The 8,317-nt window shown below is 38.9% G+C and overlaps 1 pseudogene; it reads right to left on the bottom strand.

The window, feature by feature from the left end:
• Positions 1 to 6,452: 6,452 nt before the first annotated feature.
• On the bottom strand, positions 6,453 to 7,248 carry LOC114526560 (annotated as a pseudogene).
• Positions 7,249 to 8,317: the final 1,069 nt, after the last annotated feature.

Raw genomic sequence — 8,317 nt, 5'->3', positions numbered from 1 at the left:
ATTTAATACAAAGTAATAAAGAAAACTTTTTGTAAAATTTTTAAAGATTACTAAATATTGAATGATATTCAACGTAAAGTTCCTTTCCTAAACAATATGGTATGGTATTATGACAAGGATAAACTAATCTGTGTACAGTAGTGTACAGAATAGTATTTCGAGGCATTGACCAAACCTACCTATGTTTTGCAGGAGAACAAGCCTGAAAACTTGTATTTTCTATTGAATCAGCCGATGACGATCTTTCAGATTGTTTATAAAGTTTTGAATACCTGAAAAATTGAACAAACTTACGTTACCAATTATTTATAAGTCAAAAACTGTACATACCATAAATCAGAATAAAACTGATGAAATACTTTTCATACTCTTGTATAAAAGATTTTCGAATGTACTTTGATGTAGTATATAGCCCTTTGCATATTATTATTATTATTATTATTATTAAATGATGTACTTTGATGTAGTATATAGCCCTTTGCATATTATTATTATTATTATTATTATCATTATCATTATCATTATCATTATTATTATTATTATTATATGCTGTCACAGTAGGCATGCAGAGGACGAATTAACATAAAATATCTTTTGCTCTATTACAGTCAAACCGGATGTTCGTTTCCGCAGAATATTGCAACATTGCTGTCAATCAAAAAATATTAATCGGTTGCAACCGACTTGCGCAAGTTCCTAAGCTCTTGTGCCGAGCAAATTGCAATTTGATCACAATGTTTCAAGTCGTTTCTTATCTTGAAAGTAGATTTGCCTACTTCGCAAATACTTGCCTACTACTATCAATATTTCGCCTGGAGAAAGTTTAATTATAAACAAAGCTTTCTGGAATGCCTATGACTGCGGTTCAGATTCATTTAAGACAGTACATATAAAAATAAGGGAAGTTGATTCGTGGTTTATTGCCAAAAAATTGTTGTGGTGTCAACCAGAACTTAAATATTGACCAAGAAACGGCAAGCAAAGGACTCGCCGCATCAGAGCCACGTGTTGAACTCGCAAGTCACGAGAAACTTGGATTTGAAAGCGAGACCCAGCCTATTGTAGTCGAAGACTGGAAGAAGAACAAAGAGGAAGATATTACTACTCAGATCGAAGAATGAGAAAATGAACTTTGTGCGGTTGAAGCTCAACTAGACGAAATGATCAGGCCTATATTGGAATCTCCGGACGATAGTTTGCGGAAATTGTCATGTCCGCGGCCTTCAATCAGATGGTAATAAAAATATTGCTTCTTCCTTATGTATTGCTTCTTCCTTCCTTCTTCCTTCCGTATCTGCGTTGTGGCCAGAAGAAAAAACATCCAGAGCATTTTGAGGCAAAACGTACTCTTATGAAACAGTGTTAAAAACTCAAGTCAGAAATTGGCATTCTAAGACAAGACAAACAGAATCTCCTAGTGTTTGAGTCAAAGTCAATCTGGGCATTTACTACCGTAGTTACAAACCGCTTTATAAAAGCTTTTCCTGACCGTTATGACCCACGTACATCTATTGGAAAAATAAAACTTCAGAAAGTTATTGCTACAATTCGACTGGCGTGCAATGGTAAAATCCCAAATTTTACAACGTTAAGGATGACAGAGATCATTTTCTAAATCTACTTGAAGAACAGCGAAATTGTTTTGATGAAATCAACAGTATTGATAAAAGACAGCATCGTGAGAGTGCTAGTACCTCAACATTTATTTGACAAATAACTCGCCAAATTTTACCAACATAAACAAAATTTCATCGCCTATAAAGTGAAAAAGTCTAAGAAAAATCATCGGAGAAAATAGAGTAGTAGTTCTAGTTCTTCTGACAACGATTCTAGTAGTTCCTCAAGTGATTCAGATGTACGTGAATAAAAGCGTCATGAGTACAATGCAAAGAGAAAACATTGCGATACTGGGAAGAAAAAGCGCAAGTATTAAAAGAGTCGATGGCATAGTTCTCTTTTGGTAAAACTGCCTTCAGATAGCAGCGTGTATAATTATCAAAGAGAAGGAACTGTGCCTATAGCAACAATTGACTATCAAAGCAATAGAAATAAAACAAACATTGATAATAACAGTGACATTTATAATGTGCCTAGTGGGACACATTTGTTGGATTACTTGGCAAATGTTGCAGAAAATTATGCCAAGTTAGGGTAGGTAATACATACACATTATATTACAAATTTTAGCTCTGGGCATCTTGCTTGTTTTGTTTTCACTCATTGGATTTTGTTATGTTGTGTTCTGTTTAAAGTATAGGTAATTTTATAATAACAATATCAAATAATTACCTATTACAATGATTGCAATTTGCAAATGTTGCAGAATATATTCAAACTTTTATACTATGTACATTAATATTGTTTACACCCTATTGCTACTAATGAGGATTTCAAAATAACTTTTAGCTTTTACATAGCACTAAAAGCAAATTTTGATATTACTAATAAAGGTTTGTTACAATAACACAATTGTGTATTCATAAAGCCTATTTTTAGTCTATTTTTAGTCTATACAGTAAATACTGTTTGCTCTGTTATCAGTGTTATGATAACTTCAAACTCGCTTTCCCTCACGTCTATAGTTATTGCTGAGTTAAAGATTTGAAACGAATGTTTCCAAATTAGTACAATCTTGAACGCAAATTTTACAGGCAATAATTCAAATGAACATGTCATATTACAAAATAAAAAATGAATGTTACAGTATTATAAAATACTCAAATCGTCTCTTAGCAAACAGAATTAATTTTGAACTAAGAATCCAGAGTGGTTGAAGAATTTTCAACACATTTCTGGCGTGATTTCTTCAAGTGCTTGCAATATTGCCATTCTGTGAAATCAATTGAAACTTATTTGTGTTTTTGCATGAATGCCAGTCGAAAGCTGAATTCACATGTGTTGAATTCAGAAGAATATGGTGGTTGGAACATTAATGCAACTGTTTTCTAATATTCTTCGCAATTCAGCCTGGGCAAATCATCTGTGGTGAAAATCGTCTTGTCATTAACCACAGCATCTCCGTTAGCAAGAACAGGAATTTCGTAAATGTCGTCAACTAGATCAAGCGACTCATTAAAAAATGCGAGCATTCCTAGGCCATTAGATGCACAATTAAAAATTCCGTAATTCGTTATGCCGAATATACTTTTCTTTTAGTGCATGACCATATATTCGATTTCCAGTAGTCGTTTTAATGGACGATTCATAGAAGAAATGAACTCGTGAAGGATCAAGTTTGCTCATCTGCATGATGTACTGCAATGTACGTTCTCTAGCGACTTCTGTCAGTGATTCCACAGGTACTACTTTAAGCTTTTTGTATGTGTAGCTCAGATCGTTTCTGGATTGTCAACCCTACATACCCTATCGTTTAGCAAGCCTGCTTGTATTTCGACGGCAGATGTATTTGGTTTTGATAGCTTTTTTAATTCAATGTGTTCTACCAGGTTGGGTATCTCAAGTTTTATTCCAGGTTTTATATCCAGTAGATGGCCTCTTTTCATCATGTTCCCCACAATATTCGATACAGTATTCCTAGTTATGCCAAAACGGGTACCAATATTGTTATTGCTTTCACCTTCTGCCCATAAAGCAATAATGCGTTCTCTGGTTGGTAAGGAAGTCTTATTTATGACATCTATGTGAGTCGTCATTTTAGCAGTTCGCATTTGCTATTCACAAATGAGGGAATTTAAAACTTTGGTTTATTGTTTTTGTCAGGTATATGCAAGACAAATGTAATACATTATGAGATTATGACGTCAAGGCAATAAGTCTTATTGGCCAAACCAACCTATGTTTAACAGATGAATGAATCAGACTGGTGCTTTTTGCTGAAGTTTGAGGAGATGATCTTGAGCATTTGGGAACGTTTTGAAGATCTGTGAGATTGAACATAAATACAACACCAATTATCAATTAATCATATTATAAAACAAATTATTATAACTTAAGAAATACTTTAATGACTCAACTAAATGTATTTTATGAGAGTGCATCACCAATACCAACCTATGTCTTTGGGGTGAATTAGCCAAACTATTGTTCTCTGCTGAAGATTGAGAAAATTATCTTGAGTGTCTGAAAAGGCCAAAGACACAAACATTTTACAAAAGATTCAATTGGCCTTTCATGGCACAATGCAAGACGAAACATAACAATAATTTTAGCTCACTATAATGTACAGTATAGCATATTACCTATGCTTTACACGTGTGCGAGACCTATGTGAGTGTCTAGAAAGCTTCGGAGATCTGCAAATTAACAAAAATATAATACCTTTTTAATTATTATTCACACCTAATGTAATGCCAACAGAAAGCTATAAACAGTTCTGTAGTGTGTAAAGCTATAAAGTGTTCTAAACAGTTGAAACATTTCTGTTACACTTGTAATTATGGATTATACAAGGGCCGCTTGCGGCCTGAAGTGTAATACAGATTATATGAGAAATACGAGACGAGATTTAACAATGCAATGTCTTTATTTTCACTCCAACAAAACCAAAATACAGTGTTTTTAAAGCACCAAACAAACTAATAGAACTCAAACTCCTTCCGCCACCCTCGGCCAAACACGTGACTGCTCCCAACTCCTCGTCTTTTTTGCGAACGAATCAAACCTGTAATAAAACAAAACAAAATAAAGCGGGTAGGGAGGGTGGGATTGCATTGTTAAATCTCGTCTCGTATTTCTCATATAATGTGTATTACACTTCAGGCCGCAAGCGGCCCTTGTATAATCCATAATTATATTTCAAAATACTCGACTCAATTTAACAATGCACGTTTAAAGCTGTGAATTCTCCTCCCGGTCAACCGACAAAATGGCTCTACCCATTGTGGAGTTAAATTGAGGTCGATAATAAAATTTTTGAAATGTATTCTCTTGTGACCAATCACCAAGTTGTAATATCGCGGAGATAGACACGCCCTGATCGGCAGCTGCAGTAGCTGAAGCACCTCGGGTTGAATGTGCCTTAAAAATAGTGGTATCGATTCCTGGCATGGCCAGAATCTCTTTAATCCAATGAGCTATAGTGCTGGAAGACACCGGTTTAAATGGCTTGATTAAAGATAGGAATAACCGATTTGGCTGGTCTGGGATCCCAGTCCTATGTGCACTAGTGCGACATTCATACTCCTCCAGACAAGCACATGGGCACAGATCAAGATCTTCAGTAAACCTAGCATGGAAACACGACTTCAAAACTCCGCCCATTCGAACAGTCTTAGTTAGAGCGGCCAAATTGAATACTACCCCTTCCGGGTAGAACCGTCGAAAACGTAAATCTCTAGCTGATAGTTCAGAACACCGACTAGGAACCGTTAATGACAGCAACATACTTAATTTCAAAGTCAACATTTTAGTTGACAATAAACTGTTGTTTCCCAGCGATTTTAAAAAACGTATAACCCTCGAAACATCCCATGTTGCTGCGTAGCGTGGTATAGGGGGCCTTACGTGGAAAACCCCTTTTAAAAATTGCGCTACAAGCGGATGTGAACCGACCTTTTTGCCATCAGACTGCGGTAAAATAGCAGATAAGGCTGATCGATATACATTAAGACTACGGTATGCATGCCCTGCCTTAAACTGAGAGTATAAAAATTCTAAAACTGCTGGGAGAGACGGTGAAATGGGATCAGACTGGTGTTCCACACACCAGCTATTCCACTTGTTCCAGGCTGATTCATAAGACTTGGTTGTATTAGGGCGCCAGGCTGACAAAAGGATTTCCCTAACCTCTGGAGAAATTTGCAACGTTTCAAATGATCTGTTGAAACAAGCTAAGTGGAGATGATCTAATGGGTGTGATTCCTGATCTTTTCTCAAAAGTGAAGGGTCCTGAGGGAGAAGAACTGGGTTGTCTATGCATAGCTCCAGCAGTAAAGGGTACCAAGCTTGTGCTGGCCAAATTGGCGTTACTATTACTAGTTCTGCAACTAGCTGCGCTTGGACCTGTCTGAGGCAACGACCTATTAACGAAAATGGGGGGAAGGCATATCCTTTCCATTGGCTCCAATCTAGGGTAAATGCATCGGTCCCCAGGGCGTCGGGGTCCGGTTTCCAGCTCACAAATTGGGGAAGTTGCTTGGTCAAGCGGGTCGCAAATAGGTCTATCTCTAGGGGACCCCAGCGTTTGTCGAGGGCTGCAAAAACCTGAGGGTTGAGTTTCCAATCGCTCGCATCCTGAAAGACCCTTGATTCCTTGTCTGCTAGTGTATTGGTTATCCCCGGGATATGTTGTGCAGTGAGATCGATGTGGTTGGTCAAACAAAATGTCCATAGATCGTGAGCCAGGCTGTTCAAAATGGGAGAATGGGTCCCCCCCAGCTTGTTGATGTAGCTCACTGCAGAGACGCTGTCCATGAGCAGAAGAATATGTACTTTCCCCACTCCCTTTGCAAAAGTCTTTACTGCAAAAGACCCTGCAAGAAGCTCTAGGCAGTTTATGTGCAACTTTTTCTCTTTGAGTGACCAACGCCCCCCGTGCTTATTCCCTGGCAATGGGCACCCCAGCCCTGGGTTGACGCATCTGTCTCTATTGTCATTTGAATGGGTTGTCTCAGAATAGCCCGCCCATTCCAAGCAAACAGGTGGTCCCTCCACCACTGTATCTCTTGTAATGCCTGAGAATCGAGTTGTACAATTTTCTCTAAGATGGGGACTGTCTCAATGCCTGGTTTTTGGCAAATTGAATATGGCGATAATGAAGGGGGGCTGGAAAAATTGCTTGAATGGAAGAAGTCAGGAGGCCCAGGAACTTTGATAATTCTCGGACGGATGGGCTGGGATTGTCTAATAGCTCTTGACACTTCTTTTGTATTTTCCTGATTTTGTCCCTTGGGAGCAAAATTGTAAGGGTTTTTGAGTTTATTGTGAACCCAAGAAATTCACTACAAACCCTAGGCCCTCCAAAAGGTTCAGTGCTGTTGATGCATGAGTCAGAGCTAGGTTGTGAGATTGGGACATAATCAAAATGTCGTCTAGATAAATTATAATTTTCAATCCCATTTTCCTTAAAACAGAAACTACTGGTTTTAGTAGCTTGGTGAAAACCCTGGGGGCACTGGCAAGACCAAAGGGAAGGCAAGCAAACTCCCACATATTGTCTTTCCAAAGAAAGCAGAGGTATTTTTGGTGTTTTTGCCAAACAGGGACCATCAAGTAGGCATCTTTGAGGTCTATTTTGACTAAAAAATCCCCCTTTGTTAACAAATCCTTTAACATATGAATGCCCTCCATCTTGAAATGTTCGTAGGGAATCGTTTGGTTCAAATGTTTCAGGTTCACTACAGGGCGCTGTTCTCCCCCCTTTTTGGGCACAAGGAATAGGGTGCTTACAAACCCTTGCGCCATGTCGAACTGTGGGACTAAGTGGATAGCCCCCTTGGATGCCAACTTTTGAACTTCGGTCTCTATTAGCACATGATTTTCAGCGCTTACAATCAAAGGCTTTGGTGGATAATTTTGGACAGGGTCTCTGTAAAAACTATTTGGTACCCCTTGACTACTTGTAAGATCCAAAGATCCTGGGTAATTAGCTTCCAATTTGGGAGAAAGTGTTTTAATCTCCCTGATGTTGGACCATTGAAATTTAAATGAATTAAAGGCAGAGGCATACCTGTTGGAAGATGTGGTCTGGACTTTAAGTCTGGCTGGGACTGTTGTATGAGTGGAATCTGGCCCGGCCTCTTCCCTGAGGACTGAAATCTTGGGCTCTTGGACCGAGGTGGGTAACCGTTGAATGCAAACTTTGGTTGGAAGTGTGGGGAATATAGTCGGGGCTGAGCTTGGGTGAAACTGCCTGCCCGGTGACCCCGCCATCCCCGAGAGGCAGTCCTTGGAAAAAACGACTTTCCAGCATTGTGAGCTGCTGCAACTGTACGAGCAGTCTCTGATCTGGCTTTAAGACGAGCCTCAAAGCCTTCTCCAAAGAGTTGCTTTCCTGCATCAGGAAACTGTTCCTTACCAAGAGATGCCAAAGATGGGTTTAGCTTGGTAAGTATTTGCTCTCGACGCCGGGTAGTAAAGATAGCAGATACATCCCCCACAAGCATGACTGACTTCTTCGGACAGTTCATGAATGCTGAAGCAGCTTGATGGTCCAAAGTAACTTCTTCACCACCTTCTGTGGCAGTTAACAGGGGCAGCAAGTTTTCATACATTACGCCAAGAGGCCCAAATATATCACAGATCTTGTCATGAACATCACGGAGTGATTAGTCTGGGCCTTTAATGCCCGCAATTAAGGGCACTAAATAGCTATCAAGGTTAGGCGTGTAAGCTGCGTCTACATCAGGCCGGGGAAATT

Source organism: Dendronephthya gigantea, unplaced genomic scaffold, assembly GCF_004324835.1.
Source record: "Dendronephthya gigantea isolate DGI-Jeju-01 unplaced genomic scaffold, DenGig_1.0 000039F, whole genome shotgun sequence".
Lineage (NCBI taxonomy): Eukaryota > Metazoa > Cnidaria > Anthozoa > Malacalcyonacea > Nephtheidae > Dendronephthya > Dendronephthya gigantea.
Note: the sequence above shows the minus strand (reverse complement) of the source record. Positions and strands in the feature narration are given on the sequence as shown.